We start from the raw sequence: 6,017 nt of genomic DNA on the forward strand, positions 1-6,017 counted from the left end.
CCTGTGTCCTGCTGGGGACAGAGTTCGGGCCACAGAGAGAAGAACAGCTGGGGTGGGAAGATGGCTCTTGACCATCTATGATCTCTGCACTAGGAATGGTACCACCACTCTTCCTTGCCAAGCAAGAGCCTGCAAGAAGCTCTTGGCATCTCCTTTTTCTTCCATAGTATTTAGCTAGACGTGGTGGTGGTGCACTCCTTTAATCCCAGCACTGGGGTGGGATGGACAGAGGTAGGAGGATGACTGTGAATTCAGGTCAGCCTGTACTAGAGTGAGACCCTACCTCAAAAAAAAAAAAAATCACCTAACTGGGCATGGTGGCGCATGCTTTTAATCCCAGCACCTGGGAGGCAGAGGTAGAAGGATCACCAAGAGTTCAAGGCCACCCTGAGACTACATAGTTAATTCCAGGTCAGCCTGGACCAGAGTGAGTCCCTACCTTGAAAAACAAACAAACAAAAATCACCAGCTGGGCATGGTGGTGCACACCTTTCATCCCAGCACTCAGGAGGCATAGGTAGGAGGATTGCCATGGGTTCGAGGCCAGCCTAAGACTACATAGTGAATTCCAAGTCAGCCTGGACTAGAGTGAGACCCTGCCTCAAAAAATAAATAAAAATGAAACATAAAGAATTTTAATCACCAAAAGAAAAAAAAATAGAACTAGTTTAAGCCAGATGTGGTAGTACACACTTTTAGTCCCAGCACTTGGGAGGCAGAAGTAGGAGGATCACCATAAATTCGAGGCAGCCTGAGACCACATAATGAATTCCAGGTCAGCCTGGGCTAGAGTGAAGCCCTACCTCAAATTAAAAAAAAGAAACACACAAAAACCCTAGTCTTCACAGATGAAGGAGTGTCTCCAGTCCCAACCCAAGCCCTCGCTCTATCCTGCGCCTTGGTGGCCTCAGACCAGCCCTGTGCTGCATATCCCTCCATAACCCCAAATCCTGGAATGAGCATCAAGGGCCTCAGCCTTTACTAGGTCCTCGAGAGGCATGTGTTGAGCGGGCCCTCACTGTGTTGGCAACAAAGACAGCAGCCAGTCAGATTCCAGCCCAGCTCCCAGGCTGCTAGGCAGACAGATGCTTGACTCAGTCACACAAATCTGGACTTGAAAGTAGTGGTAAATCTTAAGAAGACAGAGTGTGTGTTTGGGCTATGTTAGCTTTCTGTTGCTCAAACAAAATACCCATGTCAGGGCTGGAGAGATGGCTTAGTGGTTAAGGCACATGCCTGCAAAGCCTAAGGACCCAGGTTCAATTCTCCAGGCCCCACATAAGCCAGGTACGCAAGGTGGCACATGTGTCTGGAGTTCGTTTGCGGTGGCTAGAAGCCCTTGCACACCCATTCTGTCTCTAATAAATAAATAAAAACCTTGAAAAGAAGATAATCAGAAAGAGAAAAGGTTTCTTTCAGCCCAGGGTTTTGGAGGTTTCAGTCCATGGTTACGTGACCCTGTTTTGGGCCTGTGATGGCCCCAGTACATTTTGGCAGGAGCATGTGGCTGAGGAGACCTGCTCACTTCATGATGGTTGTGAAGTGAAAAGAGATAGGAAGGGAGCAAGTTGTGCCACACACCTGCAATCCTAGCACACAGGAGCCTGGGGCAGGAGGATCACCAGTCTGGGCTACATAGAAAAACCCCAAAGTAGCCGGACATGGTGGCACACACCTTTTATTTCAGCACTCAGGAGGCAGAGGTAGGAGGATCGCCATGAGTTCAAGGCTACCCTGAGACTACACAGTGAATTCCTGGTCAGCTTGGGCTAGAGAAAAACCCTACCTCAAAAAAAAAGGGGGGGCTGGGGGGGGCGGCTAGAAGACCAGGACAGCTTTGGGCCTCAGCTCTGACCTGACTAGGAGCCAAGAGCTGGAGAGTGAGTTTTGTTTTCTCCCCTTGAACAGAAGGAGAAATGTTACATCTAGACCCAGCAGCCTGATTCATCCATTCATTCCTCATCCAGGGGACATCACCATCTTAGGGTTCCTCACTTTTAAGCACCTGAACAATGTCTGTTTCCCCAAGCATCTGGGCAATATCTTCCTTATGCCTGGCCCATAGGACTTAGCCAGGCAGTTGGCAAGCAAGTGAGGGAGTGGATATCAACATTCGTCAGTTCTAACATTGCCTCATTCTCATCTGGTCTTCACAGTTGAAGAAGCCAAAGCAAAGGGAGGCTACCTAGCAGGGGGAGGGGGGAGAGGGGAGGCATCGGACAGGTCTTATGAGTGAAGCCAAACAACACTCTTACTGGAAACAAGGGAGCAGAGGGCACTGTCAACTAACCTGATGACCTTTGACCCCAGAGGGCAAGCCTAGGAACCCACGGCCGTGCAGATAACCAACATATCTGATCTCAGAATGGCCGGATCCTCTCTCAGCCAATCCACATCAGATAAAGGGTGAATGCTGGCTAGGGCCCTGGACAAATGTCGTCACGTCTCCAGCCTCTGTTTATTTACAACAGGAATGACAGTCACTGACCTTATTTGAATAACTCATTGGACAAAGGGAATCCAAATTAAATAAAGCATTAAAGGGTTAGGGATGTTGTGCAGTGGTAGAGTACTTGCCTAACACATGCAAAGCTCCAGAGTCCATAGACAGTGCTGAAGAGAAAAGAGGAGATGGGCCGGAGAGATAGCTCAGCGGTTAAGGCATTTGTCTGCAAAACCTAACAACCTGAGTTCGATTCCCCAGCACTCCACAGGAAGCCAGATGCACAAAGTGGTCTGGAGTCCATCTGCAATGGCTAGAGATCCTGGTATGCCCTTTCTCTCCCTCTCTACCTGTGTCTACTTGCTAATAAATAAATAAAAATATTTTTTAAAAAGAGAAGAAACAGCTGGATGTGGTGGCACAGGCCTTTAAATCCAGCAGAGATAGAAGGATCAATGTGAGTTCGAGGCCATCCTGAGACAACATAGTGAATTCCAGGTTAGTGAGACCCTACCTTGAAAAAAAAAAACAAGAGAGAGAGAGAGAGAGGGAGCTGGTCACGATGGCTCATGCTTTTAATTCCAGCACTTGGGAGACAGAGGTAGGAGGAACACCATGAGTTCAAGGCCACCCTGAGACTACATAGTGAATTTCAGGTCAGCCTGGGCTAGAGCAAGACCCTACCTCAAAAAAAACAAAAAACAAAAAACAAACAAAAAAAAAAACAAAACAAATCTGGGTGTGGTGGTGCAGGCCTTTAATCCCAGCACTCAGAAAGCAGAGGTAGGAGGATTTCTGTAAGTTCGAGGCCAGCCTGAGACTACATAATGAATTCCACGTCAGCCTGGGCTAGAGTGAATCTTTCCTTGGGAAAAAAAAAAAGGAGAAGCCAAAGGAAGCATAGAACTGCTGACCATGCACTCGTCCAGACACAAAATGGCCTGGATATCCATGACCTTGCAGGGCTTGGTACTACCTACACAGGACCCTCATAATAGGAGGAAAAGATGATGACATAAAAATTAAAGAGGAGAGCTGGAGAGATGGCTTAGTGGTTAAGGCACTTGCCTGTGAAGCCAAAGGAGCTCGGTTCAATTCCCCAGGACCCATGTAAGCCAGATGCACAAGGTGGGCCATATGTCTGGAGTTTGTTTGCAGTGGCTGGAAGCCCTGGCGTGACCATTTTCTCTCTCCCTCTTTCTCTCTCTCTCTCTCTCTGCCTCTTTCCCTCTCTCAAATAAATAAAAATAAAAATTTAAAAAATAAAATAACAATAAAAGAGAGGGCTGGAGAGATGGCTTAGCAGTTAAGGCGTTTGCCTGTAAAGCCAAAGGACCCAGGTTCAAGTCCCCAGGACCCACGTAAGCCAGATACACAAGGGGCACATGCGTCTGGAGTTCGTTTGCAGTGGCTGGAGGCCCTGGTATACCCATTCTGTCTGTCTCCCTTCTATCTTTCTCTCTCTGCTTGAAAACAAATAAATAAAAATTATTTTTTGAAAAAAAAAGAGAGAAAGAAAAAGAACAAATGCTTTATAATTGAACGTCATAATTCTCCATTTTGTTTCCTGGGAGCACATGCTGGAGGTTTCCCACTTCCTCTTAGAGTCATGGTGCTTCTCACATTGTGATGCTCATACAAGTCAGAAATCATCTGGGTTCTACCAAGGCTAAAGTTCAAACCCAGTAAATCTGGGGGGGGGGGGTGAGGTCCCTGTGGCTGCCCCTCACGTGAGTTTGATGCTGTTGTCCTTGACAACACTCTAACACTCTAAGCATCAGGGACCTGGTGGACAGGAAGTCTTTGGTCTCAGACAGACTTGGGTTAAATCCCAAAGGCAGCTCTTACAAGCGCTCGTGGAAGTGGTTCACTTCTCTGAACATCCTTTTGCTCAAATAGAAAGTGGAGACAATGATGCCTAACTGATTGGTGAAAGTCTTTGAAATCCACAGCATAGCGTTGCACTCAGGTTCACATTGCTGGCAGAAATCACCCGACCAAGAGCAACTTGTGGGGAAAAAGGTTTATTTTGGCTTACAGACTCGAGGGGAAGCTCCATGATGGCAGGGAAAATGATGGCATAAGCAGAGGGTGGACATCACCTCCTGGCCAACATAAGGTGGACAACAGCAACAGGAGGGTGTGCCAAACACTGGCAAGGGGACACTGGCTATAACACTCATAAGCCCATTTCCAACAATACATTCCCTCCAGGAGACGTTAATTCCCAAATCTCCATCAGCTTGGAACGTGGCATTCAGAACACCTATGTTTATGGGGGACACCTGAAGCAAACCACCACACATAGTAAGACATAGCAAGACAGTGCCTTGCAAACAACAGGGACTGACTGTTCTCTTCACTAGAAAAGAGCTTGCAACTGCAGTTTCTCCTCTTGGTCAATAGAGGTCGCCTTTGCATAATTTCTGCTCAGGGAGCTCACTTGCTGATCTGAGAAAACACCAAGTCTTGAATCTGTCACTAGGGCCTTCCCCTTGGTCCATGACACCCTAATACTAGGGCAGGGCCACCCCTGAGGCACGGCTGATGATCAGACCAATCAAATAATCACAGAAACTAATTGTGTAGATGTAGTTAGTCATGGATCTCAGTTCACCTCAGGACAAAGGCACTGACTGGCTGAGGTGAACATCCCAGGCCAACACCCTATCCCTGGTCTGGAAGTAAGACCACCTCCAGTGCCCCCAGAGCAGTGCTGTGGCCAGGCTCCATCTGAAAACTAGATTCTTTTATATTTATTTGAGAGAGAAAGAAAGAGAGAGAGAGAAAGAATGGGCACACCAGGGCCTCCAGCCACTGCAAACTCCAGACGCATTTGCCACCTTGTGCATCTGGCTTTACATAGGTCCTGGGGAATCGAACATGAGTGCTTTGGCTTTGCATGTAAGCACCTTAACCACTAAGCCATCCTTCCAGTCCCTAACGGTGTTTTTTTTTTAATATTTATTTTTATTTATTTATTTATTAGAGACACGGGCGGGGGGGTGCGGAGAGAGAGACAGAAAGAGAATGGGCACGCCAGGGCCTCTAGCCACTGTAAACAAACTCCAGACGCATGCGCCACCATGTGCACCTGGCTTACGTGGGAACTGGATAATCAAACCTGGGTCCTTAGGCTTCTCAGGCATGTGAGGGAGAGAGAGGGAGTTGGCCCAGGGCCTCACCACTGCAATCAAATTCCAGACACTTGTGCCACCTACTGCAACTGTGCCCTTGCCTCACCTTTGTGCATCTGGCTAATGTGAGATCTGGAGAGTGCAATATGGATCCTTAGGCTTCACAGGTAAACCTTTTAACCATTAAGTCACCTCTCAGCCCTGAAAATGAGGGGTTTTAATTAAAATATTTATCTATCTATTTGAGAGAGAGAGAGCATACAAAGGTCTCTACCCACTAAAAACTCCAGACACATGTGCCACCTGGTACATCTGGCTTACCAGAGTACTGGGGAATCAAACCCAGGGTCATTAGGCTTTGCAACAAGAGCCTAACCACTAAGCCATGGCTCCAGCCCTGAAGATGAGTTTTTGTTGTTACTTGTTTTGTTTTGTTT

The sequence above is a fragment of the Jaculus jaculus genome, chromosome 1 (genome assembly GCF_020740685.1).
Source record: "Jaculus jaculus isolate mJacJac1 chromosome 1, mJacJac1.mat.Y.cur, whole genome shotgun sequence".
NCBI classification, from domain to species: Eukaryota; Metazoa; Chordata; class Mammalia; order Rodentia; family Dipodidae; genus Jaculus; species Jaculus jaculus.